Consider the following 24,974-nt stretch of genomic DNA (forward strand, 5'->3'; position numbering starts at 1 on the left):
GGGTTTATTTCTGAGCTCTCTGTTCTGTTTCATTAATCTGCGAGTCTGTGCTAATTCCCTACTGTGTTGATCACTATAGCTTTGTAGTATAGTTCTAAATCAAGGAGTGCGATACCTTCAGCTTTGTTCTTCTTATTCAAGATTGCTTTTGCTATTCAGGGTTTTTTGTGGTTCCATTCAAATTTTAGGATTCTTTGTTCTATTTCTGTGAAAAATGCCATGGGTATTTTGATAGAGATTACATTGAATCCATAGATTGTTTTGGATAGTAAGGACATTTTAACAACACTAATTCTTCCAATCCATGAGCGCAGTACATCTTTCCATTTATTTATGTTGTCCTCAATGTCATACTTTTCAGAGTACAGGTCTTTCACCTCCTTGGTTAGATTTCTTCCTAGGTATTTTATTCTTTTTGATGCAATTGTAAATGGGATTGCTTTCTTAATTTCTTTCTGATAGTTCATTATTAGTATATAGAAATATAATATATTTCTTATATTAATTTTGTTTCCTATAACTTCACTGAATTCATTTATTAGTTCTAATAGGTTTTTGATGGAGTCTTTAGGGTTTTCTATATATAATATCATGTAATATTCAAATAGTGACAGTTTTACTACTTTCTTTCTAATTTGGATGCCTTTTATTTCTTTTTCTTGCCTTATTGCTAAGGCTTGGACATTCAATACCATGTTGAATAGAAGTGGTAAGAGTGGGCATCCTTGTCTTGTTCCTGATCTTAGAGGAAAACTTTTAACTTTTCACCATTGAGTATGATGTTAGCTGTAGTTTCGTCATATATGACCTTTATTTTATTGAGGTATGTTCCCTCTATACCCACTCTATTGAGAATTTTTTATTATAAATGGATATCGAATTTAGTCAACTGTTTTTTCTGCATCTATTGAGATGATCGTATGATTGAATGTTAGTTGCTCTTGAAAAGCAAATGATTGTGCTCTTATCCTACACAGCAAAATTAATTAATGGATAGAGTTGTCTCAATTTTATATTATTTCCCCTATCAATTTTTCTTAAACCGTTGGTGATTTTGGTGTGATAATATGTATCAGAATTACTTTTTTGGTTGTTTAAGAAAGAAACACATTGAAACTGACTTAAAGAAACAAAGAGGGAAATTAATTAACTCGCTTACCTGACATGGCTGGACCCAGATTATCTTTAGCAACTTGCCTCATTCCTTATCTTGACCTGCTTTCCTCTGGCTGGCTTCATTCTCAAGCAAATTCTTTTGGCAACAAGATAACATTTTCAGGTCCTCAGGCATATATTTTACCAGTTTGACAATATCAGTTGGAAGACAGATGCTGTTCCAATAATCTAACTCAAATCCAGGGATTGCCCATTACATGCTCTTATCTGGGCCAGTCACAGTGTACAGGGTGCTGTTGTATTCTCATTGGTTGATGAGTCATACTCTCACCCTTGGATCCAGAAGTGGGGATTGGCCCTCTCTGAATGGACTAAGACTGGAGTAAGGAGGTTCCCAAAAGAAAATTGGGTTGACCTTTCCAGATGATAAGGGAAAAGAAAATAAGTAAGCAAAACTACAAATGCCCACCACATATCTGATATAGTACATGATAATTTAGGAATTGTAAATTTGTTACACAAAATCATAAGTTTGATTTCTTGGTGTTAAGCAAAAGCAACATTATTTTAAAGTCTTCTACAATTGAAGCAAAAGATGAATTTCAATTAGAATATACATTCAAGGAGCTTCTTTTGAAACCCCCTTTACATACATATGAGTAAAAGTTGTAGTTGCCTATATTGATATTTTTACTCAGTCCAATGCGTTGTTTATTTTCAACCTTCTCTACCACTCATTGACTGACTGCTTAATATGTACCAGACACTGTATCTTACATTGAGAATAGAATGTTAAATAAAAAAACATTCCCATCCTCATGGAGGTTATAGTCTAGAGGAACTTACAAGCTACATCTAATTAACTTATAACTTGTGACCTACTGGAGTTATTGGACAAATGAAGTGGAGTTGTTTCATTTTCAAAGAATTGATATGTAAATATATCCATCTTATATAAGAATTTAATGGTTAACTGAATAAGTTGAATAATAATTATTTGCTTGAATAGTGTTAGGCATGTTATACTGATGATCACTTTTATACTTAAAATCATTCTATAGTTCTTCTTTACAGATAAAATGAGAGAAATTGGTCCACTGTCCCACAGCAAGAGGGTGGGTGAGCTGGGTGTTCACTCAGGTCTGACTTTGAAGTTTTTAAGGACACAATGACTGTATTGGATGATCTGTGACTTTTCTTAAGTCATGGCCATGAGTCACACCTAGAAATATATACACATATACAGTATATTTATAGTAGCTGTTAGAAAAAATTCTCAAGAACTTCTCTGAAAGCTATGATGACAATATCATTAGTCTGGTTCCTGTACCCTTTACAGATTCTCTATACCTTCCCCAGGCTCCCCATCCTTGTTTCTTCACCCCTAGGGCATTGTAAATATAGCAAAAGGAAATCTGCATGTGTGTGTGTGTGTGTGTGTGTGTGTGTGTGTGTGTGTGTGTGTTTACTTATGGCGGCGGAAGGCTGCTGGCCCCAGAGCCTGTGAGTAAGCTATAGGTAAGGGATTTGTGGCCAAAGAGGAGAGTCCATGGCGAGAGGGAGCAGTGCTGCCCAGTGGGAAAAGTACTGGACAAGAAGTCCTATGACCTGGCTTTGAATCCTGTCCCTACCACTTAGGAATTGTAGTTAGGTAACACCTCAGACTGTATTTCTGTTACTAGAAGTGAGAATCCACTTCCTGACATTTCGTACCTCCCAGGTATTTTGTGAGAATCAAATGCAGCAATCCTGTGAAAATTGCTTTAGGCGGTGTAGAGAGTTGTAATCTGTAAGGCTTTATTTTGTATATCATTGCTCTCTCTGTCTGCCTCTGCTTGCCCTCTCTCACACATACACCTGTGATTTCCAACATTGCAGAGGTAGCATAGCTCATGCATAGTGTAAACAAGCCCTTGCTTCCATTTTCCACTTTTTAATTTATTCATACCCATCAACTATTTCCTCCAGAGTGTCCCATGTTCTGGATACTGTACTAGGTGCTAGAGATAAGGGAGGAAGCGTGATCTGGGGGAAAGAGTATGAAGTTTAGACTTAGGGTGTGAATCCTGACTTCCTCTTTCTTTAGTTGTACCATCTCGAATAGTCAACTAACCTCTCTAAGCATTACATTTCCTCATTTTAAAACGGGAATCATTTTCATGATTCACAGAGACTTTACTGAGTGCTGGATGGAACATGAGGCTCAGTAAATCAGCCATTATCTTCTTCAAGACATTTTCCCTGTCATCAGGGAACTCAGAGTTTAGAAGTGGATATAAGACATTTTTCAAGATTATTCTAAACCAAGGGAGAGAGCAGGTGGCTGGGAGGGGTCAACTTTTCAGTGGTTGAATGGTTGAGTACGGCATAACTTACCCAAAGGCACCCAGTTTGTACTTGGTAGAATCCTGTCTTGAATCCAAATTTCCAAGAAGTTAGACTTCTTTAGGTTTACTAAAATATTGCTTGGACATTTATTTTTAAGAACATTTCCTGAAGTTAGTGAACTCTCCAGAGAAAAGATGAGCTGGTAAATCCTATGCCAGTTTAAGGAGGATATGTGTAGTATTATTGGGAATGAAAAGTGTGGTTTGTTTTTTCCTTAAAGAAAATAATTAAACGTATTGTAGGGAATTGAATGGGTCAGAGGAGAAGAATTCTGGCACCAAGAAGTTGTTTGATTTTACAACAAACGGTTAGTGTCATAAAACTACCCATTGGTTGGGCAATCTAGGGCTCTTGGTAGTCTTGCCCTGGTTTGTGGAGGTGGAACCCTTCAGCCAGTCAGTGTGATGCACTTGTGTGTTGTTTCAGGTAGCAAGCACTCTCTCCATTACACAACAATTCCATTGCAATCAACCTCTCTTGACATTTTCCTTCTGCTTTCCTTCCTCCCCCCTATCAAATACCCACAGCATATTTGTATTTATGTCTGCTTGGCCTTTGTTGTTCATGATGATGTCTTTGAGAGATCACCTTGAGTGTCATCATGGAGCAGTTGAAATGGGGTTTTCAGTGTTTCTGTGTAATAGAACGAACAACAGCTTCCCAAGATATCAGCTCCTAATTCCTGGAACCTGTAAATGTGACCTTATTTGGAAAAGGGTTGTTACAAATGTGATTAAGTTAAGGATCTAGAGATGGGGACATCTTGGGTTATCTGGGTGGGCCCTAGATACAAACGCAAATGTTATGAGAGGGAGGCAGAGGGAGATTTGACACAGAAGAAGAGGAGAAGGCAACGTGACCACAGAGACTGGAAACAGATTGAAGGGATGTAGTGTGAGCCAAGAGGCACCAGAAGCTGAAAAGAGCAAGGAGTGGATTCTTCTCTAGTGAGTATGGAGGGAATAAAACCCTGTCAAAACCCTGATTTCAAAGTCTCCAGAACTAAGACAATACATTTCTGTTATTTCTGGCCACTGTTTGTGCTTATTTGTTACAACAACCTTCGAAAACCAATACACCATTCATCTCCTTTCCCCGGCCATTCTACTATTCTGAATGTTACTATGAATGTTTAAATTTTGTTTTAAATAAAGGATCTTATAAAATAAGCCCATCCACATTCCAGAAAGTCACGAGAGACAACATGTGATGGGTCAGAACTGGAAGGGTCCTCAGAGACCACCCAAACTTCTCCTCATAAGGTTGAGGAAACTGAGATGCAGACAGAGAGGGTATTGCTCCTGATTACTCAGTAAACTAATAGTGTAGCCAGGACCTAACCCAAGATTCGAGCTTCCTGTTTTAGCCACGTGATTTGTCTATCACTGGTAAGGGGACATAACTATGAGGATTTCTGACTTAGCAAGTAGATACGAGAAAACCTATTTAAGTTTAGCTGAAGAATGTGACTGCTTCGTTTTTTAAAAAACTACTATATATAAAATAGATAACCAACAAGGACCTACTGTAGCACAGAGAACTATACTCAATATTTTGTAATAATCTATAAGGGAAAATAATCTGAAAAAATAGATACATATGTATGTATAACTGAATCAATTGCTGTACACATGAAAGAAACACGACATGGTAAATCAACTATACTTCAATTAAAAAAAAAGAGAAATGTATTTTCAAAACCTCAAAAAAGAAAAAAGAAAAGAAAAGAAAATGAATTATGGATTGGCCCCTTTACTCTAGTTAACTAAACCCAAGAAATATTTTGAGGACTAGAAGAAGACAACAACCTTTTCTTCAAGAAACAGATATGATTGAATATGTCTGACTTGGAAAGATATCCTGGATACACAGCAGCAGTTAGGTGTGTGCACTCTGGATCATAGGACCTGCCCAGAATGCTGTCTCTGCCATTCACCATCTCTGTGAACTTGGGTACATGACTCCATGGGAGCCTTGGTTTCCTCATCTGTAGAAGAGCGGTAATAATAGCACTTGTTGGAGACTGTTTCGAGGATTAAATGAGATGCTCATTTAAAGTGACTCATCCAGTTCCTGGCAACTAACAGAGGATCCATAAATGTCAGTGAGTGTTTTGTATGACGTTATCAAATAAAAAAGTAAGTTGTAGCAGAGTATATAGTATTTTATCTTTTTAAAATTTCTTCTTTGGATATTTTACAATGACCCTGGAATTTCTTTAGTAATCAGGGAAAACAGTAAAGACGAAGAACAGGCCTGACTCACAGGGAGCGGAGCCTGTCGTGAGGAACTGGGGTCTTTGGTGCAGCAGCTGCTGAGGCTGTTATCACACTCTCAGAGCTGCTGGGAATCCTCTGACCTCTCTTCTGGGAAATGCAGGCCTATAAATGTGCATTTCCATAAACATGAATGCACAAACTAGATCAAAGACTGCTTAATCCTTGAGGAGTGAGGTGAGCTCATTTCTGTAACCCAAACTCTGGGATACACAATGGCCTGATGCTGTCTGGAGGCTCAGAGATGGTGGTCAGGAGACTGGACCCCAGCCCCAGGCCAACTTCTCTGAGCTGTGTAATGTGGGCAGGTCAGTTCTCAAGCCTGTTTCCTTATCTATCCAACACACAGACTTCTTATGAGTCTTAAATGAGGTAAAGGATATAAAAGTACTTAGTAAACAGAAAGCAAATCCAGAGGGGATCCTATTACATACCCTATCAATTACCGAGCTCAACAGAATGTACCTTTGAAATATACTTCAACTCTTTTCATTCTGTTCCAATTGTCCCTGTTGAATTCATTTTCTCATGGCTTCTTTCTTGTCTGTTAGCATCTTAGCTGGTCTTCCTGATTCTTTTTTTTTTTTAAATAATGCTCTTCTTTTTTTTGGCCATGCTGCATGGTGTACAGGATCTTAATTTCCTGGCCAGAAATCAAACCTGTGCCCCCTGCAGTAGAAGCACAGGTCTTAACCACTGGACTGCCAGGGAAGTCCCTGGTCTTCCTGATTCTTGTGTGGCTTTTCTCTATCCTAACAATAATCTTCCTTAAACACACCTTTTGCCATGATATTCCACCAGTGCATCTATCTATAGCTCCCCATCACCTACTGTTTGAAATGGTTGGCCATATAAGAGGAAGGAAAGCATCTGTTGAGGTACAGAGCCATCTGTTTTAACTAAACAGCCCTGAAGAGAGCTGTAAACTTTATTTTCCTGGTCATATTGTTAGGATGCTGGTCCTCTGGTCCCTAGAGGGGCATTTGAGTGACTACCCTGTTGGAAACAAAGGCTCTGGGTCTTCTCCCCTCCGCTGTGGTCCTATTCCTGGCTCCTAGCCCCAGTTTAGACCTGACAACAAATGGTTTACATCATTTGACCAGCTGCTGAGCTCTTGGCCATGTTTTTGTACTTCTCTCTGGCTACTTCTGGTAAGTCTCCTTCTGACTGATGGGTTGACACTCTCTGGCCCTGTCCAGACTTCTCCATGAGAGGAAATATTTTGTTCTTTCATTCTATACATGTATTGAGTGCCTAATAGGTATTAGGAATTATGCTAGCTAAATATGGCCCCTGCTTAGTTAATAAGCTTATTAACTTATAGCTTAATAAAGAAAATAGCAATTGAAAAAGCTATTATGAGTACGAAGAGTATCACTAAATAGGAAGAACAAGATGCTGTGGGAACATATAACAGTGGAAACCCTAACTTAGATAGTGGTGTCAGGACAGGCCACCTTGAGAAAATAGCATTGAGCTGAGACTTAAAGATGAATTGGAGTCAAAGTCCAGTTGTGATCAGCATGTGGAAAGAAATGGAGTCTAGCAATGTCTAAAAGGGACCCCCTTGCTTCTTCCACTCACCCAGATCAGATAGCCTAGGTCATCCCCCAGAATGTTTGTTGGTACCAACTTGCAGATAGAAATCTGGGCTGGCTGGAAGCAGTGGTGTGAACACTAAACAATTGCATCATTCTATCTCTGCCACTGTGGGCTGTGGGATGTTTGGTAAGTTACTTATCCTGAAGTTACTTATACCTGATGCATAGTTTCCACATCTGAGAAATACAAATGATAACCCTTCAAGGTCATTGTGAATGACCAACGAACAAGAAAGCAGTTTGGAAACCACGTGAATGGAAGGGAGGAAGTTGATCATAGGGTATCTGATCCAGCATTGAGATGGAACAAGTAATAGAAAATGTTAACCCTGACAGGAGCCAGTCTTACACTGTCCTGGAACTTCAGAAGTTCCATATATGATATGGATACATGTGCTCCGTATATGTTATTTAAAGGGGTAAGAGTAGTTTTTGATATTAGCTACATGGCTAAGTTGTACCAAAAAAGACAGCCTTCTCCCTAAATGATATCACTGGAGTTCCATTTGCTTGGCTTATTAGAACTCAATGCCTCTGTAAATCACTGGGGCTGGGATGGCCATGTCCTACCCTAGTCGTATATGATAACATGGGTGGCCCTTTTCCAGCAGAAGCCCACAACTTTCTGTCAACCCAATGGCCAGTGATAGGTTAACAAAGAACATCTGGCTTGGTCTTTACAGAAATTGCTTTGCATTTTGAGGAAAAATATATATATTTACTGATTCTATTCTGGAGGCAAGAGCGCCAGGCATCACAAGGGCTCTGGAATGACTGTGAGCTTCTGAGAGATACCAAGCATTAGCAGGATGATGAAATGGCAAAGACCTTCATACCTCCTCATTCATGGATGCCCACTTGTTACTTTTTATGGATCATTTATGTCAGTAAGACTGACACTCCTGGTGCCCTTTGGCTGGTTAATCATTGGTCACTCCCAGCTTGATATACAATTGCTCTTCTAATTGCTAGTGATCAAAATTGTAGTGGGGAGTCTGACTCCTGGGTAGAACCCTGGCAGTAGAGAATATTGGGGATGGCAGCTCCCTCTGCAACCAGATTGCTTCATAGTTGTAGCTGTATAGGTGTGTTGTAAGGGTTAAATGCATCCTGTAAGTAATACATCAGCATGGTGCCTGATAGAGGGTGAATGTTCCGTACATACATTACTTTTGGTTACTTATTAATGACCATCACTAGTGGGCATGGAAATAAGGTCTAAAATCACCAAAGAACAAAAGGCTTTAGAAAAACAGCACATCCCTTTTCCTTATGTTTCCCACAGCATTTCCTCATAACATCTTTGGACTGAGAACCAGGGCTGTTTTCCTAGTTACAAAGGCCAAATCACAAGAAAAGACAAGGGCAGTGAAGACACGCCATTCTTGGAATTTGAAATGGCAAATGTCCAAATGCCCAGCTTAGGATGTGTGTTTGTGTTTGTGGTTTGTATGTGTAGTATGGTGTATGTTTGTGTTGTGTGTATGTGCATGTACTAAGCATTTGAAATGGAATATTCAGACGAATATCTCCAAGTCCATTCTGGCTGTGAGTTCTATGTTTGCATGCTACCAGTGTTATAAAATTCAGAGAAAAGAGAGATTGACAGGGAGGAGGAGACTCTATAATGCTCCAACCAGTTCAGGATCAATTTCCTTGTAGTGTTGCTATATTACATGATTTAAACTCAAAATTATCCTGTGAGACACAGGTGCATACTCCTGTTTTATCACTGAGACCAGGAGGTGAATAGTTGTCCAAGGTCATGTAACTAGTAAGTTATAGGGCCTGGTATGGATAGTAAGTGATAGGCATTGACCTGGTGATGTAAAATCAACCAATCTGAGAAACTGAAATGCTCAGAGAATGGTGCAGTATAAAGGGATCTATAGCCAGAGGAGGTAGTAAAAAGATGACAGTGAGATTTACAGCCTAGTATGAGACCCTGGAGATCCCAGCAGAGGTCTTAAGGGAATAACATTCTTCAAAGGCCTCTTATTTTGGCCTTCTGGGAAGACTAAGGGGGAAGAACAGGAATATCAGCTCCCGGAAACAAATAATTCCAAATATTCTGTATTTAACAGCAATGGGTTGGGCCAAGTGAAGAGCATTTGTGATTAAATTTCCTTGGGTGTCCCTTTCCAAGGACAACTTTTAGATTCTATATCAGACAAGAGTTTAGACTTTTCTTTTATTGTTGTGCCTGGACTTTGATTGCTATCTGCAAGGGAAACAGACAGTGGAAACTATTTCATCAGGACTGATGAGAAAAACACATTTTCACAGTGCCCTGAATAGCAATGCTTGGTGTTTGAAGTCATTATCGTAATACTGGGTAAGCTGGGAGGAGGAAAAGGCACTACAAATGACTTTAAAGAGAGAGAGAGAAGAGAGAAAAATAATCAGGAAAGTCAGACTGGGTGTTGATTGTTGGTGAGAAATTTCCACTGAAATTTAATCTTCTTCACTAGACTGTAAGCCTCATCTTATTTGTTCATCTGTGTTATCTTAGCACTAAGCTCATGGTCTGGCACTTAGGAAGTGTTGAGAGAATATGTAACGGATGAAGAAATGATTAAATGAATTAATGAATAAAAAAATAAAGAAATAAAGGAACCGATGAGGTATTCAGTCCACCAGGCAGGCCTAGCAAGACCTGAATATGCTGTATTCAGCAGATGTTTAAGAACATAGTTTAGTGCAAAGGGAGCAGGTTTCTGGTTTCAAGCTAACCTACATTTAATTCCAGGATTTGCCATTTAAACCATACTACCATCCAGTCCTCATTGCGATCTTTCATCCATCAGATCATCCCAGAAGACTTTATTCAATGTAGAGCTATTCAAATATAAGATCTTGTTTAGTAATCTAGTGATTTTATCAGTTAAAGAGCAAGGCCAATCTCAGATTGTTTGATTTTTCTAAATTTCCGATGACCATATTTCCCTTTTTTGGGGGGGTCATTACAAAACATATTCTAGACTTCTTTCATCAAACTGTCCAATTTTGTGTAAGTTCTTAGTGATAATAGTGCTCTTTGTAAAACTACTCGGCTTTTCCACACTAGAGAACTATCAGTGCGTCATTGAGCTGCCACTCAGTTGAAACCCTCATTTCCCAGGAGGGGATGCCCAGACCCCAGAAATGAAGGATGTACTCATATACAGAGAGTTTGTAGCAGAGCTGGAACTGCCACCTCGTGCCCTCTGTCCCATCTACTGGCCAAACCCATTCTCCTGTTTCTAAGGAAAGAGGCTGCGGGATATGTGAATTGTAATTTTTCACAGTCAGTCTGGTATTACAACACCGCCCTCTGATGAGTTAAGTGCAAATGAATCAGAACCAGATGGGCAAATTTTCCTGAAAGCAATGTGTTTAAAAAGTGGAGGAGGAGAGATGTTTTTGGCAAAATTCTCTATGATGTGTGGCTACATTAGATGCGTAGCACTTCCCCCTGCTTTTAGCTCCTCCCATCATCACCACCTGGAGAAAATGACATGTTAGAACTCCAGGGGGAAGCAGGGCAGTCAGAAGTAGGGATGGTACCCACAGTCCTATAACTAGTGTGGCTGTCTTCAGCCCTTTTTTTCTTAGAGGTCATTCTTGGCAGGCGAATGACGTTTGGATGAATAAAGCAATCATAAGGAATCAATTCTGGAGAGAAATCCAGGCTTAGACTTTTAACATGCGTTTCTCTTGGACTGCTATGAGATTCATATTTTCAGATTCAACTAAAGTCTCTTGAGTACTTGTTAAGTGCAAGGTTTTGTGCTAGGCGCTCACATGGTTCTTTTCTCACCTTGTCAGTCCAATGAAGTTGTGAGGTGGCAGGATCATGAACGGATGAGTGGTCTCAGGCTCAGAGAAATAAAGTGACTTGTTCAAGGTCACACAGTGAGGCAGCAAGAGAGCTGTGCTGTCAACTCAGCAGCCACTAGCTACATGTGGTCATCTAAATTTAAATGAGTTAATTCTAAATAAAATTAAAAACTGAGTTGCTCAGCTGCACTAGCCACATTTCAAGTGCTCTATTGCTGCATGTGGCTAGTGGCTACCATATTAGACAGCACAGATGTAGAATATTTCCATCATTATAGAAAGTGCTGCTATAGAGTCTGGGTTTCAACTAATATCTTTATGACGCAATTGTGTTCTCCTTCTATTATATCAGCCTGAGTTGTCCCACATAATACAAGCATCTAAAATGAAAGACAGTTCCTCCTAAGAACAACTAGAAGCTTTCTCCTCCTCACCTGGATGGAGCATACAGAGACTCAGGCTGTTTCTTTACTAAGTCTGCTCTGTCCTGTATGTGGCTGGTATGAAATAGGTCTGGACCAGGAGTCAGATGGGAAGGAAAGAGAATGTGGGTTGGGTGTACTGTGTCCCCATTAAACTCATCTGCATTTCAGGAGCATCCTAGGACAGCAGAAGGGGCTGTTGCCAGGGATGTGTTAATACTCAGCAAAGTTACAAAGGGAATCAGCACCGTGGGGTGGAAAGATGGTGCAAATTTCGTCAGAAAAATCTGAATTCCATAGCCATGTGAACTTGGGCAATTGTGAAGAGGGATGGTGTTGTCTCCCTTACAGGCATGTGAGGATTTAATGTGTCAGCAGCTGTAAGACACTTAGCATAGTAGGTGTTCCATAAAAGTAGTGCCTTTGGCCAGTCAAGCCGTCCTCTTTCCCCTTCTCCCCCCAAGCCCTTTCCCAGTGGGAGTTACCACCAATTCCACAGTGTTCAAAGAGCACTCTTTGATTTCAATGCTTTTTCTTCCTTCAAAACTAATTATCAGAAAAACTGCTAATATTGTTCTTTATAATATGTATGAATTAAAGCAACCTTCCTAGAGTGTATCTTCCCTCTTTTTTTGGCATTATTTAATCTTATAAAAGCAAGTATCTCTATTTTAATCCTCACATTAGGATAGGTTTGAGGTTGGGTAACCAGAGAATGACTTGAGAATGACTTGGAACGAATGCAGGCAAATCTAGTGAATTTTAATCCCAGAGGATTTTCCTCCACTCTTATTTGTGTTTTTATATATCACTATCACATTTCATCCTATAAAGTATTTGCAGCAGTTTACTCAATATTGCTATACTAAAATAGTCAAGTAGAAATTTAAGTTATTTAATATTCAGAAACTGGGAAATATAAATTAGAATAGAAGATTAAAAATTCAGATTATATAACCTAGAAATATAGATCGTAGGGGAAGATACCACACTGAAAGGATAAAGTTGTATAATTCACATAATTAACAAGTACTGTAGTAACTAGTCAATAACATAGTGTTTATCCATTATGTTTGACTAACACTTTACAGGATGATTCACAGTACCTGCCTCATAAGAGAGGTTTTGTGAATATTTCTTGAATGATGTGAGGAAAATGAATCTCCAGGAGGTAAATCATTCATGAAGGTCAACCCATCTACTTAGCGGCAGATGCAGAATTCAGGTCCTATGTCCCCTGACTAATTCATTGCCCTTTAGAGTGATAACAACTCATGTTTATTCAACACTACAAATATAAAAGGCTCTTTTATTTCTGGAATACTTCTATCGAGCTTCCCAACAATCCTGGGAGGTAAGCATCATTACCCCATATTTCAGGTGAGCAGTGACTCACACAGCATGGCATAGCTTATATGGAAAACAATAAGTACTTAAATTCTGGTAGTTTCACTTCAAGTCCAGTGGGTTTTTTTTTTTTACCACCACAGCCCAGTCCTTTCTCTTTCATATTTTTCCCAAAGGAGCAAAAGTAATAACTAAAATATAATATTTCCAAATCAGGATATTACACATCCATGGGTGATCTGGTGAATGATAGTTCCATTTCCCAATAACAGAAAAAGAAACCCAAGGGAAGTCCCCTCTGCTCAGTAACTCTTGTAGACCCTTGGAATCAATGCTTTGATATTTGTTTAGTTAAAGGGCATTTAGGTTCTTAATGTCCATTTGGGGCTGGTTCTAGCCCAAGCCTGTGTGTCTTGGTGCCCAGAGCATGTGGAAAGGATTCAAGAAATGCTCATGGCCGTGTCACCAGGGTTGCTCAGTGACTCCATCAAATCAACTCTTCCAAACTGGTTATTTCTTTCTTAAAGACACTGTTATGAAGGGGTGTGCTGATGTGCCCTGTGCATATGTATCTATGCATGTTTTATGTGTGTCTCTGTGTGTCTTAGGGTGATTTTTTCCAATGTGTGTTGTGCATTTTATGATCTTCACAGATGTAAGACTTCACCATGATTAGAAGGGTGGGCGTGGCTATTATTTGGGAGAGGAGGAGAAAGAAGTGAAATTGATGGGTGGCAGGAAACAGAACCGCGTAGATTTCACTGGCCTCCTTTTAGAGCATTTAGCCCTGTTTTCGTGGAGTAGCACTGAAGAGGCTCATAAAGGTAAACCGTTTTTCTCTATTATTGGGCCAGGAGATGAAAGTTTCATTGTTATTCTTCCCTGGAGCTCATGTGGCCACTCCAAATATGGACTTCATTTTGCCTCGTGGTTTCAAAATGTCAATGAAACTATTTGAATATTGGCTGAATTTATAATGATGATCCTACCTATTTGCAAAGAGATTCAGTTTACAAAGCATTGGTCCCTGTTATCCCATATGCTATTTGATCTTCAGAATAATCCCATAAAGCACCCAGTGCACATTATTATTCCCATTTTCCTAAGGAGAAAACTGAGGCCCAGAGAAGTTAAGTGACATACTAGAATCACAGGCAATACCAGGCTTAAAAAGGAAGAGAAGGGCACCAATATCTGTTGATAATCAACTCTGTGCTACTCATTGTGCTGAAAGAGAACCCAAATCTCAGAGAGGGGTCATAATTGGCCTAAAGTCATTCAATTTATGCTCCGCCAGCAACTTGGGGAGTCAGAATCAGAAACTGAGCCTGCCTGTCTCTAAAACTAGTGGTCCTTTCTACTACACCGCAGGATCTCTGTGTATAATAGCCAGGGGGCAAGTTTTGAAAAAAAAAAAGATGTTGGCATTGATTATCCCAAACCACTGACAAACCAAACATTATGTAAATCAGGACCTGCCATGTGAATAATAGCTCACATGTGTAAGGCACTTTCAGAAGCACTTTGAGTGGATCTTTCTTTAACCCTCACAGCAATCTTGGGAGCTAGATATTCTTATTATTCCTATTTTACAAATGAGGAAGTTGAGGCTCAGAGAGGTGAGGAGTTATGGAAGGTCACATAGCTAGTGGGTAGCAGAGCTGCAAATCCAACATCTGACTAGAAAAGATCGTCCGCCATTAACCTGTGTTCCCCACAGGCTAATTCCTGTTGCATTTGGGTCATTTTATGGTCACATGAACTGAACCTATTCCATCCCATCCTCATTACCTACAACATGAAGCTCAAACTGCTTAGCCTGAAGTTCAAGATACCCAGGCTTTTTGAATTCATCTCCCTGTACCTCTTGACACACTCATGCCCCAGCCATGATCCAGTGGTTGCTTTTCCCCAACACACCCCCATTGCTCTCCAATCTTCTGGTTGTGTCTAGAATGGTATTTTCTTTCTGCCTTCCCTTTGAGGACCCTTTTCCTCTTTCACGAACCACCTCAAATGCCATCAATTCCAAGTTCCCTTCCGGGAACCCCTGATTAATTGACTATAATGGCCCCCACAGTGCTCTCCTATGACTCAGATCATCCTTCTTATCTTGTCTTCCTCACCCTCCCCAGATTCCACCTTGAGTGCCCAGGTAGGGTCTGATTCACTACTTCATCCTCAGCATGGACCAGTGACTAACTTGTGCTGGACACTGTAGATGAGGAATGAGCATTTTCTTTAGATGTACAAAAATTGACTTCTATATTATAATATACAAGTGGCTTCCCGTCATTCCTTTTTTTTAAATTTAATTTTATTCATTTTTTATACAGCAGGTTCTTATTAGTTATCTATTTTGTACATATTAGTGTATATATGTCAATCCCAATCTCCCAACACCACCACCCCTCGCCGCCACTTTCCCCCCTTGGGGTCCATATGTTTGTTCTCTACAGCTGTGTCTCTATTTCTGCCCTGCAGACAGGTTCATCTGTACCATTTTTCTAGGTTCCACATATATGTGTTAATATACGATATTTGTTTTCCTCTTTCTGACTTACTTCACTCTGTATGACAGTCTCTAGGTCCATCCATGTCTCTACAATTGACCCAATTTCGTTCCTTTTTATGGCTGAGTAATATCCCATTGTATATATGTGCCACATCTTGTTTATCCATTCATCTGTCAATGCCGTCATTCCTTTTGATGTAGGAGAACATCTCAGGGCTTTGGAACCAGACAGATCTGGATCCAAATCCCAATATGTTTACTTCTCAGTTATAACCTTGGGCATTACTTATTTAGACCTCTTAACCCTCAGTTCTTCCATGTGTTAAAATGGTGATGGTGCTGCCTTTCCTGCCTTTCCTGCCTTTCCTGCAGAGAGTAACTGTTAGTATTGAATGAAATGGAGAACAAAGCATTCAGGATGGCGCTGGGCACACAGGGAGCACTCAGTAAATGTCAGTTGTTAGGCAGGGGCGTTACTATTCGAGTAGCTTATGATATCTCCTAGCAACGTGGTTAGATTTCCTTTGGATTTGGGTATGCCACTCTGTTGTTTTGGAGTGTAATTCCTCACCTTGACCAACACCCAACTCTTTTGCCATTTTCCATATTTGTTTGTTTTGCTATTGCTGGTATTATTTATTTAGAGTTGTGGCTTTGTATTTATTTAGAGTTGTGGTATTATTTATTAGAGTTGTTAGCATTTCTTAAAATGCTCCTGTGCTTTAAGGGGCTGCATTTTGGGGAGAGAACATCAGGACGAAGGGAGTAGGAGAGGATGGGAACAGGGCTGGAATCTATTTCTTAGGAAAGCCACTCAACTTCTCTGGGACTACTTTCCCTCATGTGCCAATTGAGGGGTGATGGCAAGATAGGGTGTAAAATCTCTTAGTGCTTAAATGCACTGTGTGTATAAACCTTTTACTCTCTGATCCTGAGACAACAAGTGCTCTTCAGCATAGGGATGTACATAAATGCATCTCTCCCTGCCCTCCTTTCAGAACACACCCACCCGCCAAATGCCCAGAGGAAACCCACAGTTCCTTTGTTTGCCCATGTTGTTTTCTTTAACCAAGTGGTTGTTTGCAAATGTTTTCTGATTGTAACAGAAGTGAGGCCTCCTCTCCTGGAGGAGATTGAGTTCTTTCTCTTTGAAAGATGCTGTTTACTGAAATAAATCCCACCTCCTTCTTTGTTTGGCTTTTCCTTTGTAAACAATCAAAGCCAACTGGCAGAACCAGCAAGCTTGTTCAGTCTAGTGTGGCATCTGGCTTTCTTTTCTGTTGCTAAGCTGAAGTACAGGCTGCGTTGTGAGCCCCACATTCCTCTGCAAAGACAATTAATTCTGTAAGCACTGAGCAAGAGTCCACCACACACCAAGGCCTGTGGGAAAAAAGAGGGAAAGTGGTCCTGATGCTGAGCTCAGCATGGTGGAGAGTCACGGCCAGTTAGGGAAGAGCATCAGAGACCATCTAGTCCTGTGTCCCCCAAGTGTTTTCACACAATGCTTGTCCCATGAATAACTCCTCAGAAAAATACCAGTGGCAGATGAAATTGGAAAAGAAAAGGCATAGCGAAACTTCTAATCTGGATTCACAACAGACCTGAGCATATGAAAGGTTCTGAGACTTGAAATTCAAAAAATTGTGTTTAATTGAATTTCTCAAGTTTATATGACTAGGTGATGTCTGTGTGTGTGTGTGTAAACATGTGTGTGTAGGTTATACTACTTCATGGCAGAAGCAAATGTGTACCAAGGTATTTTGACCTCAAAGCCCTGCTCTCTTGCCAGTCCATTGGTTGTACCTGCCAAGAATTTGGCCATTCAAGTGGGAGACACCTGTAGCACCTGGCTCATTGATAAGGAGTTTGACTAGGCCTTTGTAGTATTGGCCTCAGAGAGTTTTACATTTTTAAATTATTTGTCAACATTTAGAAGTTGGGGGTTTTCCTATAAAAAGCCAAGATTCTTGCTTTCCTTGAAAAATTAGAAGAGTCGGCAATATTTAGCCAGGGTCTGTCATGGTGACAGCAGGAGTGCAGCTGTCTCTTTGGATGGGGCACAGTCTCTACAGTTTACCACGTTCCCACCCAGATTGACTTTACTCACTGGTGTCGCAGGCATGGGCTTGTTGGCATTTTAGCTGACCATCCTGGTTCAGAGGATGCCCTGGAGAGGCCACCTTTGCTCCTTGTACCCTCCTTCTTCTCACTTCCAAGAGCCGATTACAGCCTCTCATTATGCCGTCTTCAACAGGTGAAACCCAAGGGTGCCTGGCATAGGTGAACCACTGCATGTGAACAACAACAAAGACAGTATTTCTTGAGTGTTTCTTCTGGAATGACCTCTGTTTTTGGCATATATCAAGGATTCCTTATTTAATCTTCACAACAATAATCTTATACAGTAAGAATTATTATGACACTCACTTTTAAAAAAATTTATTGGAATATAGTTGATTTACAATCTTGTGTTAGTTTCAGGTGTACGGCAAAAGTGAATCAGTTATACATATACATAGATCCACTCTTTTTAAGATTCTTTCCCCATATAATGCCACTCACTTTTGAGAAGAGAAAATTGGAGCATAGAATGATTAGTATAACTTGTCCAAAATGATACAGTTAATAAGTAGAAGACCTGGGGTTTACTCTTAACCACTCTTAACCATACATTTCGTAAAGCATTGTTTTATGTAAGTGACATAATTAAGTTTTTAAAAACATTTTATTTTGTACTAACCTTAGACTTTTAGAGAAGATGAAAAAAATATAAAGAATTTCCTTATATTCCTCACCCTGCTCCCCCTAATGTTAACATCTTAAATAACCACAGTACAATTATCAAGTACAAGAAATTAACATTGTTAACTAAACTACAGATCTTTTTCTAATTTTACCAGTTTTAACACAGGTGTTTTTCCCTGTTTGTTCCAAAGTCCTATTCATGATCTCACGTTGTGTCTCCTTGTTATTTCTCCTTTGTCTCTTCTAGTTTATAACAGTTCTATAGTTTTTACTTGGCTTTCATGACCCTGACACTTTTGAGGATTACTGGTTAGCTATTTTGTAGAATGTCCCTCAATCTGGGTATGTCTGATATTTTCTCATGATTGGAATAAGACATGCATTATTTTGGCAAGAATACCAAAAAAAATGTGTCTTTCTCAGTGTATCATATCAAGGAGTTTATGATGTTCATTGTCTTATTGCTGGTAATGTACCTTCATCACTGGGATAACTTGGTATCTGCTACGTTTCTCTACCGTAAAGTTACTACTTTTCCCTTTGCAGTTGATAAGTTTCTTGGGGAAAATAATTTGAAATTACATAGACCCCTTTTCTCCTCAAACTTTTGTCCACTAATTTTGGCATCTTTTAATTGATCTTATCTGCAACAGTGTTTAATAAAATAATTACAAAATAAATAATATTGGAAGCTTATAGCAAGAGTCATGATTTTAATGCAAAATGTTTGGAGGTGACTTCTCTGCTTAATAATCAATATTGCCTTTTGGTTTTATAATGGAGTTGATATCCTAACTTCACATGAGTGAATTCTGTGACTTTGAACAAGCACTAACCATTCGGAATCTCAGTTTCCTTATTGTTAACAGGGACAGCAAAGTGTTGCTGCATGGATAGAAAGTCATAAGAGTGGATGCTCTAGTCAGACTGGCTGGGCTAGAAGCCTGAAGCTGTTACTCATGAACGTATGATTTTCAGTAGATTATATAACCTGGCTATGCCTCATTTCCTCCTAGAGCCAATGGAGGGTTAAATAAGATAATAGACGTCCAGTGCTCACTTATCACAGTGACTGGCACATTGTAAGTGATCGCTACATATTTGTTGAATTTGAATTTGGTATATTTAACCATTAACCTTAGAAGTAACACTTGTTAAGGATTGTACAGGGTCTAAGACTTTATTCAGCTTGCAAGCTAATACAGGTTACTCTGCCACAGCTTCATGGATGCTAACAAAAGTCACAGTACTCCTGGATCAGAGACGAAGGACTTATTACTCACAATACAGCAAGCAGCATGACTTTTTGTTTTCATTGGCTCCCCTTTACTTCCAAATCCCTTGGGGATGATGTGGCATGACCCACATCATGGGTGCTGTACAGAGTGGGTTTGCTTCACAGCTGAGAAATCCTGAGCTCAGGAAACCTTTATCTTTTTTTTTCTTTTTTTTTCACATCTTGGAGTATAATTGCTTTACAATGTTGTGTTAGTTTCTGCTGTATATCAAAGTGAATCAGCTTTATATTGGACAGCCAACAAACCTCTCGCTCCTGAGGGAGATACTCTATTTTCTCAGGTTGTTTACTGTATAAATATCCTTGATAAGGTAGTTCAGAACAAAAGATGTCAGTGCCTCTGCTCAAAAGATGTGCAGAAATGGGAGAGACATGTGGAGAACTGTCTTCCCAAAACACAGTAATAGTTCTTCCTTTGGAAAAGAGCAAATTGATCTATAGGGATTTTTACCAGGGTCCCAAAAATTAGTCTACCCAGTTAATTTCATAACTCCCCCTGGTTTCTTAAGATGCTTTATTTCTTTTACCACTGTCTGTCAGCTTCTGGAGAGCTTTCCAGTGTATAAATCCTACATTAATGCTTTTTTCCTTCTAAATAGACAACATGAGATTCCAACCACTGATTCTGGTCTGATTCTTAATTGTGTCTCAGAGCAACCAGCTCCTGAATCAATGTTCTTTCTTGTGTATTTGGAGGAAAATGATCTTCTCTATATAATTGGGGTGGTGGGTGGCGATGAGCTTTCTCTCTAGTAAGGGAAGGGGGATGCCTGTGGAAGTACACTATGCCCTTCAACCATGCCCCGGCTGGCTCCATCTTTGTCTCTTTTCTGCTTTTTACAGTGAAAGCTTTTTAAATGTCACATCTGTTTCTTATCACTTCCTTTGGTCTTTCACTGTATGATCAACTCAGCAACCTGACTTGTAAAGGGATCCAGACTGTTTTGCAAGACAACCAACATATGTTAAAGAAAATTGCCCTTTTAATATTCCAATTGCAAAACAAACAAACACACAAGAAACGTTTTCTTCACTGTTTATATGAAAGAATGAACTGCTCTTTTATGACAAAGGGTTTACTGCCTGACTTAATCACAGAGAAAGATGTTTAAAGCAATATATTATGCCTTTTAAAAAGAAAATATTTTAAAAATTCTGAAACACTTTATTCAGGGAAAATCACCTAGCAGATACCTATTATCTCTGACAAAGATTAAACACGTATTAACATTCTGACATATTTGTTTCAGCCCTCTCTTAAAAAAAAAAAAAAAAGGAAAGAAAGAAACATAGTTAACTCCAACCCTCTTCCTTCCTTTTTTTCCAAAGGTGTAACAGCTATTTTGTGTGTTTTTAAAATGATCATAATTGATATATTGGAAGTATCCTTTTGCTAAATGCTTTTTACATTCAGCATTATATTTTTGGCATTTATCTCTGAGGACTTCTTGATCTAGTTTATTCATTTTAAGTGATTTAATATCATGTTAGGAACTCAACTCTTATCAGATTTTCTGGGTTTAAAATCTGAGTCTACTATTAACTAAGCATATGAAGTTGGGCAGTTTACATAATCTTCAATTTATATAGTCTTCATTTCTCATATGTCATATGGGAATACTAACATCAATATCACTGAATTGTAATAAAGATTAAGGAGGTCATGCAGTTAGTGTATAGAATAGAATGGTATAATAAGTTTGCTAGAGCTGCCATAACAAAATCCTACAGACTGTGTGGTTTAAACAGTGGAAGTTTACTTTCCCACAATTATGGAAGCTGGAAGCCCAAGATCAAGATGCCTGCAGGTTTGGTTTCTTCTGAGGCAGGAGGCTGTCTTCTCTGTGTCCTCACATGGTCTTTTCTCTGTGCACAGGTATCCCTGGTGTCTCTTCGTGTGTCCAACTTTTTTCTTCCTGTAGGGACACCAGTCAGATTACATTAAGGCCCAACCTAACAGGCTTACTCTAAATTACCCACCTCTTTAAAGGCCCTATCTCCAAATACAATCACATTCTGAGGTACTGGCTGTTAGGGCTTCAACATATGAATCTGAGGGGGATGCAATTCAGCCCATAACATATAGGTATGATTACTGTTATTATTTTATGTTACACAAATGCTCCTCCATTTGTATCCATCTCCCTACTGTCACCACTAAGAAAGAGTTGGGATTCCACTTTTTGACAATTCCAAAAATTTCTGCAATAAACATCTTTGTACAAGTCTCTTTGGACATGTGTAAGATAGTTTTATTGTTGCTGTTGTTTTTGTTTTTTAGGTTAGAAATCCAGAAGCAGAATTTCTCGGTTATAGAGTACATGAGTCTTTTTACCATGTATTGTCAAATAACTCTCCAAAGTGATGGTATTAATGAATGATTCTCTCAATAAGGTTTAGGTATCTCTCTTCCCCAAATCCTTGCCAACATAAGTGTTACCAGATTTATTAATTTTTGCAAATTTTAATACTCTAAATTAATATCTCATTGTTTTAATTTGTATTTTAAATTCATTTATTAAGGATTTTAATTCATTTATTAATTTTGTTAATCTGAATTCTAGTAAATAATATTTGAATGTCTATTATAAGCCTGTCTTTCAGCTTCCCTGCTCCCTATGAACCAAAAGTTTATATTCTTTGCCTATTTTTCTGTTGGATTGCCTTTATATAAATTTGTAAGGTCTATTCATATATTCTGAATAATAATCATTGGTTAGTTATATGTGTTGTGAATATATTTTTTGAGTCCTTAGCTTGATTTTTCATTTTATGATATCTTTTGTCATATGAAAGGTTTTAATCTAAATGCAGTGAATTTTCTTAATCTTCTCATTAATGGTTTGTAGTTTTTTTTTTTTGTCTTAAGAAATCTTTTCCTACCATAGTTCAGCAGGATGCTATGCAGTCTTTATATGCAGCTAACTGAATCCCACTTCATTATTTTCCTTCTTCCATTTTGTCTTAGTTACTTTGGCCATCTATTCTTCTGTATGAATTTTATGATCAGCTTGTTCAGTTGTCTGAAAATTCTTGTTTGGATTTTGATAATAGTGAAGTTTATGACTCTGAATGTATAGATTACTTAGAATGAAAGTTACTATTTTATGTAGAATTTTTTCAAGGTTTGTATTTTCAAAATGAGTTAGGGGTCTTTTCAATTTTTTATTATTCTCTGGAATAGTTTATGAGATATAGCTTATTTGTTTCTTGAAAGCTCTATAGACATTATCTATCAAATAGATTCAGCTTGTTTGTTTATCTATTTTATTATAATTAGTTTTTTTAATCTATTATATTAAATTACTTTAAAGAAACTTCATTCATTTTTCTAAGTTTTGTTTGTTATATTTATCTAAGAAGTTGTCCAATATTTAAGTTTCAAAATGATTGGTATTGGTCTGTTACGATTTTGAGAATCTGTATCAATAGATACTTTTACTTTTATTCCTAATAATTTTTTTAATGCATTCTCTTTCTTTTTAAATAAACCTTGCCAAAAGTTTGTCTATTTTGTAAGTCCTTTAAAAAGAAGCTTTTGGTTTTGTTTTTAAATTACCTCTCCTATGGGATATAAAGTTACATTTTGGTCCCATGATTTAGAAGATATCAATAATAAAATTCTAGGCAAATAGTTAATCTTTTAACAGACTATATTATAAAGATTGTTCAATGAATTTTAAGGACTATCTACCTTTGCTACGTTTTTACTCACATTTTTGATACCAAATGTGTATGGGTTGTTGTCACACCAAACACTTCTCCAACTCTTCAGACACCAACTGGGTGTCCTACAATGCAATTCACTTCTGACACTAACTACCCAGAATTAGTATCCACTTCAGATACCCGTGCCAAGTATTGGGCCACCAGGTTACTCACATTTCTGTCTTATTTGGTTACAAAGTTGTGGGTTCTCACAGATCCCTCCTTCTTTGATTTGATAGTTTGCTAGAAAGGCTCACAGAACTCAGGAAATTGCTTTACTTGCTATTACTAGGATTATAAAAGATGCAACTCAGGAACAGCCAAAGGGAAGATGCCTAGAGCAAAATATGGGGTTGGGGATCTTCCTTGTTCTCTTGAGGCACATCACCCTCTCAGCACCTCAATGTGTTTACCAACCTGGAAGCTCTCTGAACCCACAATTTAGGGATTTTTATGGAGGTTTCATTACATAGGTGTGATTGGCCATTGGTGATTAACTTGGTCTTCAGCCTCTCTCTCCTGGGCAGTAGAGCTGAAAACTTCAACCCTGTAGTCATGCCTTGGTCTTTCTGGCAGCTAGCCCATATCCTGAAGCCATCTAGGAGCCCCTAGCAACCAGTTATCTCATTAGCATAAATCCAGGAGGGGCTGAAAGGGGTTAATCATGAATAACAAAAGATTCTCCTCTTACCTTTATCACTCAAGAAATTCCAAGGGTCACAAAAGCTCTTGTGCCTGGACAAAGATTAAACATACATTTCTTATATCACACTATCTCACTATCATATGTTAGGGGAATTCGTGGTCTTGCCCTGATGGCTGATCATCTAATGGAGTGATAGTCACATATATTAATAATGGTAATATTATATGAAAAATGCTGAAACAACTCATGATTCCCTCTTCCCCTAAAGTTCTCTGTGTCAGTGAATGGCATTGTAATCTGCTCCATTGCTCAGGCCAAAATACTTGAAGTGATCTTTGACCCTCCCTTTGACTCTCTCTTTCACACTTTTTATCTGTCCATCAACAAATCTTATTATGTTCTATATTTAAAATATATTCTGAACCTCACCACTTCCTACCACTCCACTGCTATTACTCCCAAGCCACCATCATCTCTCCCCTGAACTATTGAAACAATCTCATAATTGGTCTTCCTGATTCCACACTTGCCATTGAAGTCTATTCCCAGTAGAGCAGCAGAGGGATTCTTTAAAAAGAAGACAGATCATTAATTTCTTGATTAAACCCTTCCAGCAGCTTCCCTAAATATGTAGAATAAACTCAAAATCCTTACCATGCTCTATGAGGCCCATCTCAGTCTGTCTCTTGGCCTCTTCCCTGCCTTTACATCCCCTCACTCTTCCCCTTGCTCACTCCATTTCAGCCACATTTATCTACTTGTTCCTGAATACATCAAGCATGTTCCTTTATGGACTTGGCACTGGGGTTCTCTTTTATTAGAATAATCACTCTCTGCTCAACCAGTCTTACTCCCTCAGTTTATTCAGATCTTCTCCAAGTGTCATAGAATCAAGAAGTCTTCCTTGACAACCCTATTGGCGGTATCCTGACCCCATTAAGCCCTTACCCTTATTTAATTTTCTTCATAGCATTTATCTGACATTAGGTGGATTGTTTGTTTGTTTGTTTGTTTTTTCTGTCATAGGAATGTAAGTGTCATAAGGGTAGGTCTTTGTCAGTTTTGTTGCTTTGGTGTTTGCATGCCTCATAATT

This window comes from Leucopleurus acutus, assembly GCF_964270905.1.
Source record: "Leucopleurus acutus genome assembly, chromosome: 2".
NCBI classification, from domain to species: domain Eukaryota; kingdom Metazoa; phylum Chordata; class Mammalia; order Artiodactyla; family Delphinidae; genus Leucopleurus; species Leucopleurus acutus.